Here is an 18553-nt window from a genome sequence, read left to right as displayed (position 1 = left end):
GCAGGTCCAGGCCGGATGACAGACACGTTTGCTGAAGCCAACGGCACAGTTAACGGGAAATACTGTTTCTCCCAAGGCCACGCTGCAGCTGTGAAGACACAAACGACCCCCTCCCCCAGTGCTTCCTGCTTTTGTTCTCACTGAGGAAACTGTCTTTAACCTTCACATTCTACCGAAAGCTTTGATATTTGAAATCATATCAATAGGAATGAAATGCTCTAGTTTGACCCAGAGAAGCAGCTTGATTTCTGAACTAGATGCTAGACACCAGGGAAGGGCCCCCAAAGGCACATTTCCACCCCCCAAGCCTCAGACTATTGATAAGGTCATGTGCTCTTGGCCTGGGCACCTTGATTATGATATGAATGTTATCAAATCGCTTTGATGTTTTTTGTCTAGGGACTTTTTTTTTTTTTTTTTTTAAGTAAGCCCCCATGCCCAAGGTGGGATTGAACTCACCATCTTGTGATCAAGGGTCACATGCTCTACCCACTGAGCCAGCCAGGAAACCCTAGGTTGGAGGTTATTAAGGAGGGAGTCTACCAAGCCCTGGGAAGTGAGGAAACTTTTGGAAAGCTTACCTCCCTGAGGAACTGTTGCTATTTCTATGCATTCTAGAACATGGAAGGTTTATATATATACTGCTGAGAGTATTGCTAGCTGCTGTAATAAATATATTGCAAAATATCAGAGGCTTAATTCAACAGTAATTAAAGTCTTGCTCACATAATTGCCAGTGGTTGGCAGGTAGGTTTTGTGTGTGGCTCCTTTCATCTGTGAGTCCCTATCCCTGACAGCAGCCCTCCACATGTGGCCAGAGAGAAGAAAGAGTCAGTGGCTTTGGCCTGGAGGTGACACACCTCACCTCCACCCATATTCCCTTGGTGAGAAAAGTCCATGGACCCACCTAGGAGCAAGAGGTGCTGGGAAATGCATTTCCCAGCGGGACAGTTAATTACCAGTGATACCTCAATTCCGTGGAAGGAAAACACATGCATTTTGTTGGACAGGTTTCTCAGCTTCTGTGGGAAAGCTGAGCCTGGAGCCTGCTCCGGATTCTGTGTCTCCCTCTCTCTCTGACCCTCTCCTGCTCGCCGTCTCTCTCTCTCTCAGAAATAAATACAAACATTAAAAAACAAAAAAACACAAGCCCCACTTTCCAACTATCTACAGTGGGGAGAGCAAACAAACCTTGCAGACCCTCTCTTCTTCCTCTTCTTTTTTCTTTGGGAGGGGCCAAAAGAGGGGTGCTCTCCAGAAATGTTGTTCTCAGCCCCAGGGATGGTAACTTCTAGCGGACAGAGTCAGAATGCTTGAAAAGGCTCAGTGAATGAATCCCATACCTTTAGACCCTGTTTCTGTTTGTTTTAAAAATAGACTGTCCCCGAGGCCAGTTTGTGGAATTCGAGAAGTTTGACTCCAGGATATCTAGTCTCCCCTTGGTACTCAGTTTCAGGTGCCCAGGGCCTGCTGACTTTTTAACCCTGTCCCTTATCAGACAAACTTCTGTGAGGCAGTGTCTTGGATTTCACATTTGCATACTTGAGGGGAAATGGAGTCAGGGCGTGAAAGACAGGGTTTGTACCCAAACCATTGGTTGAGTAAAAAGAGAAAGAGATGAGAGAGAGAGAGGGAGAGAGAGACAGAGAGACAGAGACAGAGAGGGAGAGAGAATCATTACTTACCTTAAAAACTCATTGGCTCTTTTATATCACATTTGAAATCTCTTTAATATCACATTTGAAATCTGTGATTTCTAATTCTTGAATAAAAGGCTATCTCCCTCATTAAATAGATTTCAGGCAATAGTGAGCAGGTTGGAGATATATTTTCAGTTGCTAGTGAGTCTCCTAGGCGCTGGGATTATCCTTTATCCAAATCAGGCCTTGGAGTTAAGCCTGTTTTCAATGCTTTCCCAGGAGTGGCGGGGGGAGGGGGGGAGAGCAGGAGCCCTTTCTCAGGGTCCTCCCCAAGATGATTAAGCTGCTCAGAGTCACAAAACAGGAACCTCAGATATGGACAAAATAGTCCCCCACCTGATCAATGGCAAAGATTTACCACCATTTTAAATATATATTTACTCTGTAGTGGGTTATGCATATTAGACAGGTTTCTATTGGGTTTTTTTTTTTTGTTTTGTTTTGTTTTTAAGATTTTTTTAAGCTAATTTACTTATTTTGAAAGAGCAAGAGAGAGAGCGCACATGAGCGCACGCTTGCAAGCGGGGAAGGGGCAGAGAGAGGAAAAGAGAATCCCAAGCAGGCTCTTACAGGGCTCTAACTCATGAACTGGGAGATCATGACCTGAGCCCAAACTGCTCCCTCTGCCTGCACGCTCTCCTCTCAGCGCTGCACCTGGCTTACTCCGCACCATTCAGGTGTCCGCTCAGCCTCAGCACCTTGCTGGAGAGGGTCTTAACCTCAGCACTACGGACACTTTGAACCAGACAGTGGGGAGCTGTCCTGTACATTGGAGGACATTTAGCAACATCCCTGGGCCCTCCCCTCTAGGTACCAGTAGTTTCCCTCACCTCCATTAATACTCAATAGTATCTCTGTATGTTGCCAAACATTCCCTGAGGGAGCCCAAATCATCCCGGTCCCCAGCTGTGGCCACCGTTTTCTTTCCTTCCTATGTTTTGTTTGCTTGTTTGTTATCACTGTGCAGTGTGAACTTGGCATTGGTCTTGATCATCTCTTTCCCTGGAACTTTGAACAGTGCCTGGTATATGGCAGGTGCTTGGCAAATATTTGTGCAATGCATCAATGAATGAATGTAGTTTTCTTCCCAAATTAGTACTTCATGTTTCACGTCCTGCCATTTTATAATTCAGCAGAGTATTGGGAAAGGTTTCATGCCTTTTTCCTCCCACAATATTTAAAGAAAATTTTTATTAAGGACATTTTCTAACGTACACAGAAGTAGAAAGAATAGTATAAAGAATCCCTCGGGTGTCCGTTCCCAGCTTCAACGACTTTTACACTTTGCCAGAATGGAAAGTATTTCATCTCTCTTCCCTCGTTTTTCTCCCAGCACACCATGCGATTTTATCCAGAAGGATAAATCATTAATAGTTAAGGACTTTTTTCTTATATAACCACAATGCCTTTATCATGCCTACTAAGAATTACGACTACTGTAGTAATCTAGGTCCACCCACGTTGCTGCAAATGGCAGGATTTCATTCTTTCATTTTGCCAAGTAGTGTTCCCTTGTATATATAAATCACATCTTTATCCATTCATCAGTTGATGGACATTTGGGCTCTTTCCATGATTTGGCTATTGTTGAAAACACTGCTATAAACATTGGGATGCATGTGCCCCTAAGAATCAGCACTCTTGTATCCTTTGGATGAATACCTAGTAGTGGAATTGCTGGGTTTAGGGTAGTTTTTTTTTAGAAAATAGTTTATTGCCGAGTTGGTTTCCATATAACACCCAGTGCTCATCCCCACAAGTGCCCTCCTCCATGCCCATCACCCCCCTTCCCCTACCCCCCATCAGTCCTCAGTTTGTTCTCATCATTCAAGAGTCTCTCATGGTTTGCCTCTCTCCCTCTCCCCCCCTACTTCACCCCTTCTTCTCCCCCACGGTTCTCCGTTAAGTTCCTCCTAATCCTCCTATACGTGCAAACATATAGTATCTGTCCTTCTCTGCCTGACTTATTTCGCTCAGCATAACACCCTCAAGGTCCATCCATGTTGCTACACGTGGCCAGATTTCATTCTTTCTCATTGCCATGTAGTATTCCATGGTATAGATAACCCACATCTTCTTGATCCATTCATCTGTTGATGGGCACTTAGGCTCTTTCCATGATTTGGCTATTGTGGAGAGTGCTGCTGTGAACACTGGGGTCCATGTGCCCCTATGCCTCAGCACTCCTGTGTCCCTTGGGTCAATTCCTAGCAGTGCTATTGCTGGGCCATAGGGGAGTTCTAGGGTTAATTTTTTGAGGAACCTCCACACTGTTTTCCAGAGGGGCTGCACCAGTTTACATTCCCACCAACAGTGTAGGAGGGTGCCCGTTTCTCCACATCCTCGCCAGCATCTGTTGTTTCCTGAGTTGTTCATTTTAACCACTCTGACCAGTAAAACACCACTTTTAAATAGTACAGGGTGAGTTCGTTCTACTGAAGAGGCATCTGAAGCTCAGAGACGCTGAATAAGCTGCTCTAGCCACAGCCAGGGGAAGAGGGTCTCAGTCTAAAGCCAGATGTCTCAGCCCGAAGTGTCTGCTTGTCACTGTGATGCTGTCCTGAATCTGCATGGTACAGAAACCGGTGGACAAGCATTGAGGTTGTGGATAGTATAACACAAAGGAAAACATTTTGAAGGCACATTTGACTTTATGGAAGTGATGCAGAAGTGCATTATGCCACCTGCTGGCTGTGACCATGAGGTAACACAGCAGGCGTATTTCCACTACACTGTAAAACTGCATGCTTCATCTCCAAAAATGACCAGCCGAAGAATTCAAAAAGGATTTCTTGAGTCAGTGTGCATCACTCAATACAGGTCAGATTAATCTCCGGGTAAATTTAGTTGAATCATAAAATTTCATATTTGAAAAGAATTTTAAGCCTTGGCCACATGAGATGCCCACAAAATGCAGAGACCCTCTCAAGTACATCCTTCACCGGCAGGCACCAGATCTCTGCTTAAACACCCCCCAGATGGGCAGCTCACTACCTTACGAAAGGAACAAGGCTAACTGTGAGAAAGCTTTTCCCCGACAGTGCAAAATCCTTGTACCTTCCTTTCATCTTTTGTTTGTAGCTCTGCTCTGCGGAGCTAAAAAATTAATCCAATCTCTGAAACAGTATAGTTCCAAATGTCATGATTACAGTAATAAACTCCCTCTCTCTCTCTCTGTCTCTGTCTCTTTTTATTGTTCACATGGAGCACTTGCTAAGGCCTATACTAACCCATTTGTTCCTCACCAGAACCTGGTGAGGTGGGGCTGCTGTTCTCATTTTAGGGCTGAAGAGAGGGCTCAAAATCCTCCCTGGCCACTCCCTCCTCCTCTGCCTTTTTCTCTCTTCCAGGTTTAATCTCCCCCCGTGACGTCTAGGAGGCCATCCAGGCTCTGCACAGTCCTTGTTTATTCTCTCTCTCTCTCTCTCTCTAGCGCAGACACACTAAAGGTTTGAGCACTGCTTTATCCTGTCTTCGTGTCTGAGTTCGGACAGGAGGCTCTTCTCCTCGGCACGTTGTCCAGAATAACCACAGAAATGGATTTAATAAAACCGTAAAATACAGGAAAGGTCTAGCAGTCTTGACATCCTCACCCCGAAAATGTTCCTCTGCATCTGGTCATGGATAAAGTAGGCTTTCTGGTTTTAACTCACAATGTTTCAGGTTGAAAATAAAAGTGTTAGGAGAAAATGAAACAGTATCTATAGCACATTGTTAAATGTGTCAACAAGGAAACTACAGGCCCCAATGGACCTTAGGCTGAGTCACCAAGCCAGGGCTTTACACCTAACCTAAAACTGCAGTTTCAACCTCCCCCCGACAGGCAGTCCTAACTGGTCAGTTAGGAATTTTCTAGTCTGCACCAATGGGGCACTCTGCTACCGCAGCCTCTCCACCCCCACCCTCCACCTTCTCGCCAAACGGAAGGTGACTTTGCCCGAAACAATCTTTCCTTTTCTTTTGAATTTAACCGCCTTGCCCCACCTCCCTCCCGTTTCAAGCGGCCTCTCAGAGCTCCTCCCCTACTTGCTAGATGGGATGGTGAACCGCTTACTGGAGCCAGTTACATCTTCAAATTTACTTAGGTGAATTTTTGTTCCTTAATAGATCCGAAGTATCCTGACTGCTGTCCAGAAAGCGATGATTTCCCTCCAATAACTTGCTTTCCCCCTTCCCATGCTCTTTCCACCTCCGGTCATTCCTTTCGGCCCCCCTCCTTCCCCTCCCCCTCCTCCTTCCCCTCCCCCTCCTCCTTCCCCTCCCCCTCCTTCCCCTCCCCTCCCCCTCCCCCTTTCTCCTCCCCCTCCCCTCCCCCTCCCCCTTTCTCCTTCCCCTCCTCCTTCCTCTTCCCCCCCCTTGTCCCAGACGCTCAATTGCAGGTTTCTCCGCCCCCTAGTGGCTGCCCAGCGTGTCTGCACTCGCGGGTGGGGCAATAAACCACCTCTGACCAAGATCACCTCTGGTCCCATAGGTGGACCTGCCTGAACCCCAGGGGATCCCCAGGACTGAAGGGCATGCGTTTGGCCAGCAAGAACGTCATAACGTAGCAGGATTCTTGCACAGAGAGTGGTGACACGGAGGCTTTTTAATTTCCAGGAAGCAACTTTATTCCCGCTGCACCTCAGTTGGGTTCGAGTACCCACCGCCGCGTGACATCTTTTTTTTAAATTCATTTTTTATTTCTTTGTCTCCCTTTGTGTGTAACACACAAACATGTAGTCTGATTAAGTAGCCCCAGTTTACAAGGTCATGAGGGATGTTGTCACCTAGGCACCCCACAGCCAGTTTCCCTTGAAGTTTTCTCTCCCTTTTTCCTCTCTCCTGAGGGAGGGGATCTACCACGGTAATAGAATTAGAAGAGAATAGGTTTGACCACTATGGGCCACACACTCAGGACTGAATCTGGGGGCTCCCTGTGTTCTGGGAATTGAATCTCACTCGGGGGATGAAGAGAAGAGTGCTGACCTGCAGTGCGGTGAGGATTGCCCTCTGCCCTCTGCCTCCCCAGCCTTGTGCCCTGGTTGCTCCGCAGATCCACCCTTTTCTGCGCTGCCTGGCGAGGGGTTGTGGGTCCCCTGGGCCTCGGACAGGCCCACACCTGGAGGGGACCCTGCAGACCGTCCCCCCATGCTGCAGTTCTGCCTCCTGGCTCCTATGTCTTCGATCTCACAGAATCTCACAGAATCTCACACTTTTTTTTTTTTTTTTTACTGTGATGCACAGTAAGATACAACTTTTATATTATAATTTGGGGCATACTCAAATTTATACACACTGCATACTCTTTTTTGTCCTTTTATATTTGAATCTATCTATCTATCTATCTATCTATCTATCTATCTATCTATCTATCATCTATCTGACCCGTATACTCTTGATATGATGTGGGCCTGGGGAGCCAACAGTCAAGAAAGAATTCTTGAGATGTTTTCGGTGCAAAAAGGTGTCTTTATGAAAGCACAGGGACAGGACCCGTGGGCAGAAAGAGCTGCACCTGTGTTTGTGAGTGGTGACTGGCTAAACACCCCCAGTTTGGGGGCTGAGGGGGTGAGGACAGCACAAGCCTCTAAGGAATTTGGTAATAGAGCTCTAAGCACCTTGAGGGGCGAGCCGCTGCTAAGCTACGTTATTTACTCCCACCAAGTAGAGCCTCAGTGAGGAGCCCCCTAGGACGCCGTCAGTGGGCCCATGCCGGGAGGTATCTGCACATATCTTGGGGTGTGTTTACGGCTCTCTGGGAAAGTGACTCTGGCCGGAGCTAGGCTCTGGTGGTAAAGCAATAAAGGACGTCCTCAGGGGCTGGAGGGGGTCACCAGCCGCCTGGGTGCTGCCAGCCCAGCAAGTCTGGCCTTTTGTTTTCTCGGCTCCCTCTTTGAATCCATTCTGTTCAGTTTGCCTAAGGAGAGTCTGCCATTGTTAACAGTTTAACAGTGGGATTTAGTGCAATTACATTGTTGTGAGACCACCGCCAACATCCATCTCCAGAACTTTTTCGTCATCTTAAACTGAAAGTCTGTCCCCATCGAGTAAGGCCTCCACCCCATCCCTGTTAGCCCCTGGTGACCGCCATTCTACTTTCTGTCTCTGAAGTTGACTGTTGGAGGCTATTCCTCGGGTAAGTGGAGTCATACAGGATGATACAGTATCACAGGCACTGCAGCTGCCCAAGTTCCCACTTTCAACCCCTTTGACGATATACCTAGAAGTGAAATCGCTGGGTCATATTGTAATTCTAGGTTTCATTTTTCAAGGAGCCACAACACTGTTTTCCACGGGGTTGTATCATTTTACATTCGCACCAGCAATGGGTAAGAGTTCCAATTTGTCCATATCTTGCCAGCACCTTTTCTTTTTCTTTTTTGGTAATAACCACCATAATGAGTGTGGATCTTTAGGTTTTAAACACACTTTACTTACACTGGGCCCCTGTTTCTTCTCCTAAACATAAATTTATGTTGGCACTGCAGACGCAGTCAAAATGTGGCCTACAGGGCGGGGACGGGAGGCTGGAGGGCGGCCCTGGGGTGGGGACCACTGCAGGAATCAGGAGGAACCCAGCGGCCAGGGGAGACAGCTCCGAGTGAGGAGATGGTGGCAGGCCCAGAGCATGTCCAGGTGAGCAGTCAGGAGGCGGCTCCTCGAAGATTTCAGCAATGTGTCTGGTTAAAGAGGGTGTGAGGGTCTCAGTAGTGAGACATGAGACATGAACAAAGTTGTTTGGAGACCTAGACAAGCTACTGATACGGTGGGGGTGGGGATCTGTCAGCAGGTAGGCGATGGTGGCCGCAGACAGTCTGTAGGAGGGGCCTGGCCAGAACGAAATGGTTTGTTCCAAGAGTCCATGTCCTTAGATCTCCAGGATTAGGTCCAAGTGTCTGGACGAGGTACTAAGAAGAAACAGAAAACATGGACACAAAGACAAAGGCAGCCATTAGGGCCACGCTTTAGGATCACACTAGACAATAAGGGTGATTTGATGCTGACACCGCGACTTCGAGAGGACCTGAAAACTCTCCTGCCTGAGCCTCAGATCGAAATAGGGTAATTAGCAAAATCAGGGCTACTGAGGCCTGGGATCGTGGGTCTCCCTCTTTGGGAAAGAAAAGGTTGTCCAGGCAGCAAAATAAGGCAAGGGAGAGAAGCAGCTTGGTGCTCTGGGAACCTGCTCGTTCTGTGAGAATGAATAGCAGTTTAATTTCAAAATGTGATCCCAAATTTTTCCAACAGTAGCAACAATTATAAACAACCAGACCCAAATCAGCTGTGCTATGAGTTATCACTAAACACCAACTGAAATACATGAATAAGGAAACTGCTATGAGCTGAAGTGTTTCACCGAGTTTTAAATTTCAGCTGCCAAAAATAAATAAATAAATAAATAAATAAGAAATCGACATCAGTAAATTTTAGGCACTGGTTTAGGTTGACATTCGTTTACACTCACCTCCGCAGCCCTGTCTGATTTTTGCTGTAATTTGAGATGTTAACCTTTTTTTACCCTCCCTCCCCAATTTTACTTATTTCAAAAAAAAAAAAAAAAGAGGACTATTTCTAACACCTGAAATAAGCCAATGCCTTTAATTCTGTGTGATAACCCCGAACTCCAAATCTGTGGAGGAAAGTAGCAATTGACACGTGTGAATTTTACCTCAGTCTCCGCCAAACCAGGCTGGTGATGTGTGCACATGCTTTTAAGAATTTCAGCAAACTTCATGGTGATAGTAATCACAGTAGTGTGTACTTATGCAAAATGTATCTACTTTTAAAATATCCTCTCCACCTACCGTGGCGTTCAAACTCACAAGCCCTAGATCAAGAGTCACATGTTCTCATCACTGAGCCAGCCGGTGTTCCCTATACGAACCTTTACTAACCTTACTCTGTGTCAGGTAGGCGTCATTCTAAACATATATAAATATATAAACTTGTTTCGAGCACATACTTTTATCAACACAATCCTAGGAGGTAGGCACTACTATTTTATCCCCGTTTTTTTTTTTAATTTTTTTTTTATGTATTTTATCCCCGTTTTATAGGTAGGAGAGGAAAGTATAAATTTCAACTTTCAGTCAGCAGCGCGCCTGCGCACCCGTTCCTTTTTGTAAGTGAACTCAGATTCTCCCAAACCTTTGGAGGCTTATTTTCGGAAAGCTTGACTGATCGCACCTCGCAGTGAGGCGAGCCCAGCACATCCCTCACCGGGGTCCCTAATCTGGTCCCCCACCCCGCGGAGTGACTATACCCGCACATAACCTACCAAGGGCACGCCACTGCCTGCGAGGTCAAATACACGCTCCTCCAATCCTGTATCGATGGTCCTTGACAATTCCCAGCCCGAACCCTGAGCTCTGGACCCATTTTTCAAGATTAAGAAAGGAAAACCCTAAGGGTATGTCTGTGTTACAACAGGGGATAATTTTCCCGAATGGAGGAGTTCAGGGACACTCTCCCTCTCTGAGGAGGTGGTCTGCGTGGAGTCAGGCCTGCAGAAAACGCTCCCTGAGAGGGAAAAGCGGGGTCTCCGGTCCGAGACGGGTGCCTTCACCAGCCGCACCCCGGCGCCAGAACGACCTACTTGCGCACCCAGGAAGGGAGTCCTTGCTGTTTTTCAGCTGCAGTGGGTGACCCAGTGACTGACCCCCAAGGAGCCGGGCGGCAGGAAAGCAATCGCGTGTCCCCGCAGCGCAGGAGAACAGGGGGCGGGGGCGGCAGGTGCGGCTCGGGTCCCAGCGCGCACCCCGCACCCCGCACCCCGCGTCAGCCTCCTGCCCCGAAACGCCCGCCAGAACCTACGAGCAAGTCGGAAAACAAATTCCAAACCCGCCCTGGCGGCACCTCTGACTTGGGGGTGGGGGCGGGGGGCGGGGGGCGCGGAGAGGACACCATTGTCCCCTCCCTCCTGTCCGGAGCGACCGGCCTTCAATAGCCATATTTCTAAAAAGACAAAACCCACAAAACTCCCCCCAACGCCTATTTTTATAAAGACGTAGAAACCCAGGAGTGAAACAGAACAGGAAGGAGAAGCGATCCGGACGCAGAGTCGGGGGGTGACGGGAGGGACAGCGGTCCCCGCGTGGTCTTCCCCGAGTGCGACAAATCGACGGCAAGGACGCGGCTCACAGGGACCTCGTGGCGCAACGGTAGCGCGTCTGACTCCAGATCAGAAGGTTGCGTGTTCAAATCACGTCGGGGTCAGTCGTTTTAGCGGCTGTGGGAGGTTCTGGGCTGTGAAGTGAGCTGTAGGAGGAAACGGTGACTTCGCCGCTCTCTCCGACCTTGGATGCCCGCATTAAAATAGCTTTAAAAGCTAAAAATGAAAGGCAGGCATACACAGGAACATACAACATTATTACTGTATTTTGGGGCCCATAGAAACATATTGCAAACGTTCTGAATTTCACTTTTCACCAACTCGCCCATTAATATTCCCAGCCGTCCCTGGCCTCTCTCCACGCTCACTTCTGCGCTGGCAGACCCGTCTCTTCATCCCCGTCTCTCCGGCAGACCCGTCTCTTCATCCCCGTCTCTCCGGCCTTCGGAAGCTGAGCAGGTCTTCTCAGACAGCTTGTTTGGGTCTAGAAGGTGACCTTAGCTCACCTGCTCCACACAGGGGTCAGCTTTTCCAGACCAGAGAGGTCACATCCCAAGCCTGTCCTTGGCTCTCTGCGATGCCCTGCTGCTGCAAATCACAGAAAGGGCCAATTCCTTTCCAGACGCAGAAAACCTGAACTTTTTTGTTTGTCACATTGAGTCGAGAGGGAATGAACCACTAAATCAGAGAGAGTCTTCAGGGCTAGAAGTTTTGTGAATCCCCTAAAACTCTATGTAAAGTATGTGTGCAGGAATGCGCGTTTCACTCTCGCCTGGGGCTCAAGACTTCCGTCCCCCGACAGATTATGAACCATCACATCACAGCATGGGAGAAAGGGGACGCACGTTTCCTTTATCAGAGTCTATTATCATGTACAACTTAGAATAACTTTAAGACACGACCTCTGGGATACCAGCAGACATTCTGTTACAGATATAATGTACACACTCACACAGTGCACAATATCAGATGTTACATCGAGCTATGCCTTTGTGCACTGGAGAAGCATGTCCACGAGAGGCTTTTCCATTTCTTCTTAATGGAAGTTAGTTCTCTTAGGCGTTAGTTCAGACTCAGGGCTAGCGGACTACAAAAGACAAATTACTACTCTGAAGAGAAAAAAGAGAATCCTTTTTTAATTCCACAGATTAAAAGGAATCTACAGGGAAAGTGGACAAACCAGAGAGAAGCTAAAGATTAACTGTGAGGACAGCTGTCCCCAGAGCAGAGTGGCGCAGCGGAAGCGTGCTGGGCCCATAACCCAGAGGTCGATGGATCGAAACCATCCTCTGCTAGGCTTGGTTCCTTTTCTCCCAAAGTGATTTTTCAGCTCAGGAAGCGAGAAAGAAGAGATGTTTAATTCTTGTTACAAATCTGGTGAAATGTTTGATTCTATGCATGTAAAAAGGAGGATAGGAACAAAGACCTAAGGAAAATTCCTACCTGCCATCTATATATCTTTGGTGGTGTCTGTTAAAGTAATTGGTCCATTTTTTAAAACCTATGAAAAGGTGCTCCACATCATGTCATGGGAGAAATAAAAATTAAAAATCACCTCTTAAAATGTCCAAAATCCAGAACACTGACATCAAATGCTGGCAATGACGTGGGATAACAGGAACTCTCATTCCTTGCTGATGGGAGTACAAAATGGCACAGCCACCGTGGAAGACAGTTTGGTAGCTCCTTATAAAACCAAACATACTCTTACTGTACAATCCAGCAAATGCACTCTTTGTTATTTGCCCAAAGGAGTTGAAATATATGTCCACACAGAAACACAAACACAGATGTTTATAGCAGCTTATTCATAATTGCCAAAACTTGGAAGCCATCAAGATACCCTCTGTAGGTGAATGGGATTAATAAATTGTGGTACATGCAGACAATGGAATATTATTAGGCACCAAAAGAAATGAGATACCAAGCAACGAGAAGACAGGGAAAAACCTAAGTGCATGTTACTAGGTAAAAGAAACCAAGAGGAAAAGCTACATGTGATATGATTCCAACTATATGTCGTTATGGAGAAATCAAAACTATGGAGACACTAAATGAACAGTAGATGCCGGGGTTGGTGTGTGGGAGGATGGATGGATAGAGAGAGAGTGCAGAGGATTTGGGGGGCCGTGAAAAATACCTGCACAAATCTGTAACGATGGATACGTGTCATTCTACATCTGTCCAAACTCATAGGATGTATAACACCAAGGGTGAACTGTAATGAACTTGGGGTGGTTACGATGTGTCAAAGTAGTTTCATCAATTGTAACAAATGTACCTTGCTGGTAGCCCGTGTTGATAGCAGGGGACGCTGTGCACTGTGAAGCATGTGTAGGTAACTTCTTCAGTTTTGCTGTGAATCTAAAACCACTCGTAAAAAATTAAATCTTGAAAAAAAAAAGAGAGGAAAAGAATTGGTATTTAGAAACATTCTTTTTTGTAAAACTCTCAATCTGTACTTTCAGAGAATGATGCATTTGAAAGGTCTTCCTTCTATTCAGTTTTTATCGTCTAATGTGAGGACTAGTCAATTTTGAAAACAATTTAATGATGTGATGTAAGGTAAATTTACGTATGTAAAAAAAAGTATGAACTACAGCTAGAGGCTATATTATTAACTTTTTTGTTACTTTGTGTCAAATCTTATTACAAAGAAATTTTTAAAAAGGCTTAAAATTATTTATAATTTTATAAATTATAAATTTATAAAGTGGCTTAAAGAAGATGGGAATTATGAATCTCAAAGTAGATAACCAAAATAACGAGCCAGCCAGGAGTCGAACCTGGAATCTTCTGATCCATAGTCAGACGCGTTATCCATTGCGCCACTGGCCCACGGGCGTTAACCTTATTTACACTACAAGAAAAAGGAAGCGGTAGAATGACTAGGTTGCTCTAAATATGAATGTGTGAAAATCTTCCCTTCCAACTTTATTTTCCCTATCACCAGGATTTCCAACCCCGAAACTTAAGAATTCAAACGAAAGAGTTCAATTAGTTCTTTTGTTTGGGTTCACTCATACAATAGGATTCCTTTGCGGTCAGTAAGAATTCTTCCATTTTGATGTCACTTGAAAACATCTGAGCGAATGTTTTAATGTTTTTAAAAGTAGGCTGTGACTGAAGATCGAGTACACTGCACTGGAAGAAGAGCAAATATATAAAATCCACCCGTCGTAGTCGGCAGGATTCGAACCTGCGCGGGGAGACCCCAATGGATTTCTAGTCCATCGCCTTAACCACTCGGCCACGACTACAGCCAGCACAGTCTTCTTATCCCCACCTCCTCCATGGTACCATATATCATGTATTCTAGGCTACTTCAGGATTTAGTAACACAAGACAACAAAAGAAATGATCCCTGCTAATGACACCCAACCTGCATTCCAGCACGTGGCAAACTGAGAACCCTTTTTGGGTCTTTTCTAGAACCCAAATCAGCGATTTGTTGCGATGATCTTCTTTAACTAATCGCCTTCAAATGATACTTTAAAAACCCTCATATTTTCGCCGTAGGACATTTATTCTCAGTGAATAATCTGACATTGATGTCCTCACAGATACCTTATGTCTTCACGCACTTAATCCAGTGGCTGGAATACAGTAAGGGCTCAATAAATTGTCAGCTGCTATTGTATCTATCATTTTTAAATTCAAGAAAGGGGACCCATCAAAATGTTCTATAGGGAAGCCTATCTCCTGTTTCTTGGCAAAGCTCAAAGTATTTTAAAGCAGCTGAATGCATACTGTGGAATGAAATAGGCAAGTAGAAAATATTTCTGAAAGTCAAGTCTGTTTCACAGTGTGGGGCCTTCTCTCCCAAGGGGAAGAGCAGCTGTATCTGATACTCTGCAGATGATAGTTACAAAGAATCTGCAAAAATCACCTTCAGAGCAAGCACGGATCCCAGGATCTCCACATTTCTGAAACTACACAACCATGAGTATCACAATCTTACCTGTATGTGTAGGAGTGTGGATGTATTAGTGTGCAAATCCAAGATTCTGTACTTCATCGATAGCTCCATTCAGTGAACAGAAGAAGGATGAGACATGACTGGCAATCTACTGCTCATGTGCTGAAAATTATCTCCAGCCCAGGCCATTCTTCTGGACTTCATACTATATAGCTGTCTTGGTCATTTCTTTTTGCAAGTGCATGGGCATCTCAAGAGCATCTCAAAACGAATGCTCTACCTACCCTTTCTCCCCAAGCTTGAACCTCCTTCAACAACTCAGATTTTATCAGGAGCCAAAACCAAAGACTGAGAACTCACCTTAATTTTCTTCCTTTCTCTGACTCTCTCCCCATAGCCCACAGCTTATCAAGCCTTCAGTTCAGCCTCCTAATTTTTTTCTCAGATCTGGCTCTTACTCCAGAGCCACAGGTCCATTTTCTTAGATCAGCTTCTTAGAGTTTCTCATAGGAGTTATTGCAACAACTTCTTAGAAGTACTTTGGCCTCCAGGCTCTTGTCCCTGAACGGGTTCATTTCTTCATTCTTTCAAAATTGTTCTGAGCACAATCTTGTGTCATGCATCCTGCTAGGAGCTGCTCACTCAGTGGAGAGAAGGAAAATACGCCACTCCTTTGAGGACTTTCTAGAGCAAATGACTATACAAGTGAATGTTTACAATTGGGTATCCAAGCGAGGGGTCCAGGACACCAAGTGGCCTATTGAGGTAGTGCCAGGCCCCAGACATGGTCATCCTGGGTGGTTGCCTGGAGAGTAAGTCGTTAGGCTCCGAGTTGCGTGAAGCCAGTTTCCGGTTCTACCTTTGCTGCCTCCGAATGGGTAGATGGATGCTCTATGAATATATGTGGGATGAGTCATATTCAAGCTCAGATCTGAAGGATGCTGGCCCAACTGGAAAGACCTAAACCACACAGAATAGGAGAGAAACTGAACACTGTTCTGTCTTGCTGGAACATTCTATTTTGGAGGTGTCCAGGGAGGGACAGCGGTGAGAGAGGACACCAGAGATGTTGTAGGTAGGGCTGTGTCACCACCAACTGATATGTTCACCTGAGCCTGCAAATCTGATTGTGTCCCTTCCTTCCTTTGAATTCTCAAAAGGTACTCTGTGGCCTATAAGGAAGGTCACAAATTGCAGGAGAGGCGCTCGTCATGGGAGCTCTCTAACTTCTCAGCTTCCTTTCGGCCACTCCGTCCAAAGGGCCTGGGGACTCCTGAAGGAGGTGGGCTGCCTTCCTCACAAGGTGCGGGTTTCTTCATGCTGACGCTCCGGCATATTTCCTCGGATCCCTGTGCCTTTTTTGCTCTTTGGCCTCTGTTTACACAGGGCAGCTCCTGCCAGACTTTTTTTTTTTTTTTTTAATTGGAACTTTTACCATAAAAATATTCAAACTTAAAAAAAAGTTGAAAGAGTAAGGAATTATCTGTAGGTCCAACATCCAGATCCAACAATTGTTAACATTTTGCCATATTAGTCATATCTACTTCTTTCTTCTGGGCCATATAAAATTCCTTTGCAGACATCGTGATGTATCACCTACAAGGTACCCGAGTATCAGGTGCACATAGGTGTTAGGTAACCACAGCCTCAGTATCAGAACTGACAACCCCAGCGGTTCTTTATAGAAACATCTAACATCTAGGCCTTACTTGGGTTTCTCTAAGTATATCTTTAGGAGCCAGTGTTTCTAACAAGGATCCAGTCAAAGATCATTCATCCATTGCCTTCGATTTGCAACGTTTCCTTAGTCCCTTTCAGTTTAGAACAGTATCCCAGCTTCTCGTTCCCGTTACTGTTTTGACATTGACTTAAAAAATAAAAAAATCCAAGCCAATTATCTTGTAAAAGTCTCACATTCTGAGTCTGTCTCCGTGTCTCCCAAGGCAACTTTTATTTATTCCTCGATGCTCTTTAAACCAGGAGTTAAATTGAAATTATGGATTAGATCCGTTTCGATTAGATTAGATTCAGGTTAAAATGTGAGGCTTGACACTGTCTAGTTGATAGAGTACTTAGTTCCCATCCAGAGGCATTTGTCAGGACATCCACTGTCGGTGAAGATAGAATCGTCCCCACAGAGCTTCCTTCTCCCCCTGTGCAATTAGCAGGGAATCTTCGGGGGGGGGGGTTGTCCTTTAACACCACGTGCTGTTTCCCGATAACCCTGTGTTAGGGTTTTAACATCGTTCATGCTCTTTTCTGAGTCTCTTATTTCTCTGGGGATTGCGGACGGTGGGGGGCCTTCTAATTCTACCCCTTTCCTACATTTGTCTGAGGCTACCATCAAGCGTGACCTTTGTCCTGCCTCCTCCCGCCCCCCGTCTTTGCTGGGGTTCCCAGGGCGGCTTCACTTTCGCGGCGTTAGCAGGATTGGGACGCGGTGGGCCGGCGCTCGGCAGGCGAGGCGGGCCTGGGGTGCTGCGCCGCGGCGGCGCGGGGACCCGGGCAGCGCCCCCTGCAGCCGGGCTGGAACCCCGGCTCCCCGAAGCGCCCGATTCTGTAGGCTGGGGTAGCGCCGGGAGGCGCCGGGCTGGCCGGGAAGGTCCGGGGGCAGCTGCGGACCAGGAGAGGGGGCTGTGCGACGTCGAGGGACAGTCCCTCGGAGTGGGGGCGGGGGGTGGGAGGGGGCGGCGAGGTCGCAAACGGAGGAGGCCTAGGGGAGGGGCGTAAAACTGTTAGGTCAGCGTGAGAAGATTCTGTTCACCGACTTGAACCGAGAAAACAGGAGCATCAAAGAGCAGGAAGGGCCTGGAGTGTAATAAGTGAGCCCCGCAGCAACCACGAAGGGATTCGAACCCTCAATCTTCTGATCCGAAGTCAGACGCCTTATCCATTAGGCCACGTGGTCCTCCGGCGAGGTGAGGGGTTGTGTGGGCGACACTTGATGAAGGAAAATGATCCTGGCGCTGTAACTGCAGCCTAGTGATACCGGTCTTGCAAACCAAGGCATTTCCAAGGCCTCCGACGCCTTGACAGTGTAGACTCCTGACTGCAGGGAATCACCGCGGGGGGGGGGGGGGGCCCTCGGTGATGGGTACACGGAGCACACTTGTTGCGCTGAGCACTGGGTGGTGTGTGTAAGTGATGAATCCCCGAATTCTACACCTGAAACCAATATTACACTGTCTGTCAACTAACTGGGATTTAAATACAATCTTGAGGACGAAAAAGAATTCTAGTTTAGTTGAGGAAACAAGTTGGGTGCAACGGTCAGAAATACTGTAAGGTCAGGGGCAGGATAACCGCGCAGGACGGGCTCTGAAGCCACAAGAACCAAGAGACGCCTTTGGACGGCACGTGGGAGCGGAGGCCACAGCCACGAGGGGCGTTGAGCCCCGGTCCCTGCGCCCTGGGGCCACCGCGGCAGGGAGACACGGTGCGAGGAACACACGAATGCACCTGCGCGCGCTGCAGAAACCCGTGTCAAAACAGCTCCGAAACGGAAGTTGCATCCAGTGGTTGTGACAAGTTGGGGACAGGAGATGACGCAGCAACGCCTTACAATCTGGAGGTTGTGAGACTCAGGAAAGCGGGGGCCTAAGCAAACAGTGTGGGAAGAGCAAAGAGGCGGTCGGATTTGCCCCAGGCCCTCCATCCTCGCACCCCAGTGCCGCGCTCAGGAATTGTCAGCAGGGGCTTCATGTAGAAACTTCCATGTCAGGGGCAGAGCCGTGTGCGTCCCGCCGGCCCCCTTCACAATACTGAAGGCCTAACCCCCAGTCCCTCAGGATATGACTGTATCCGGAAGTAGGGCTTCCAAAGACCTAGATAAAGCCGGGGGGG

The 18553-nt window shown here is 47.1% G+C and overlaps 1 long non-coding RNA gene and 5 other non-coding genes across 7 annotated transcripts; 2 read left to right on the top strand and 4 right to left on the bottom strand.

Moving 5' to 3' along the window:
- Window positions 1-8043: 8043 nt before the first annotated feature.
- On the bottom strand, window positions 8044-17783 carry LOC120248781. Of its 2 annotated transcripts, none has more exons than XR_005532684.1 (3): window positions 13578-17783; window positions 13073-13181; window positions 8044-8587 (listed from the first exon to the last, which is right to left on the bottom strand). It is a non-coding gene; the product is annotated as an uncharacterized LOC120248781 (long non-coding RNA). The 2 variants fall into 2 exon arrangements; XR_005532685.1 differs by lacking the exon at window positions 8044-8587 and adding an exon at window positions 10624-10937.
- On the top strand, window positions 10824-10895 carry TRNAW-CCA. The gene has a single exon. It is a non-coding gene; the product is annotated as a tRNA-Trp (tRNA).
- TRNAM-CAU lies at window positions 12015-12086 on the top strand. Its single transcript has one exon. It is a non-coding gene; the product is annotated as a tRNA-Met (tRNA).
- TRNAH-AUG lies at window positions 13557-13629 on the bottom strand. The gene has a single exon. It is a non-coding gene; the product is annotated as a tRNA-His (tRNA).
- On the bottom strand, window positions 13970-14051 carry TRNAS-AGA. The gene has a single exon. It is a non-coding gene; the product is annotated as a tRNA-Ser (tRNA).
- Window positions 17546-17618, bottom strand: TRNAR-UCG. The gene has a single exon. It is a non-coding gene; the product is annotated as a tRNA-Arg (tRNA).
- Window positions 17784-18553: the final 770 nt, after the last annotated feature.

Source organism: Hyaena hyaena, unplaced genomic scaffold, assembly GCF_003009895.1.
Source record: "Hyaena hyaena isolate Hyena2069 unplaced genomic scaffold, ASM300989v1 scaffold_614, whole genome shotgun sequence".
Taxonomy (NCBI): Eukaryota; Metazoa; Chordata; class Mammalia; order Carnivora; family Hyaenidae; genus Hyaena; species Hyaena hyaena.
Note: the sequence above shows the minus strand (reverse complement) of the source record. Positions and strands in the feature narration are given on the sequence as shown.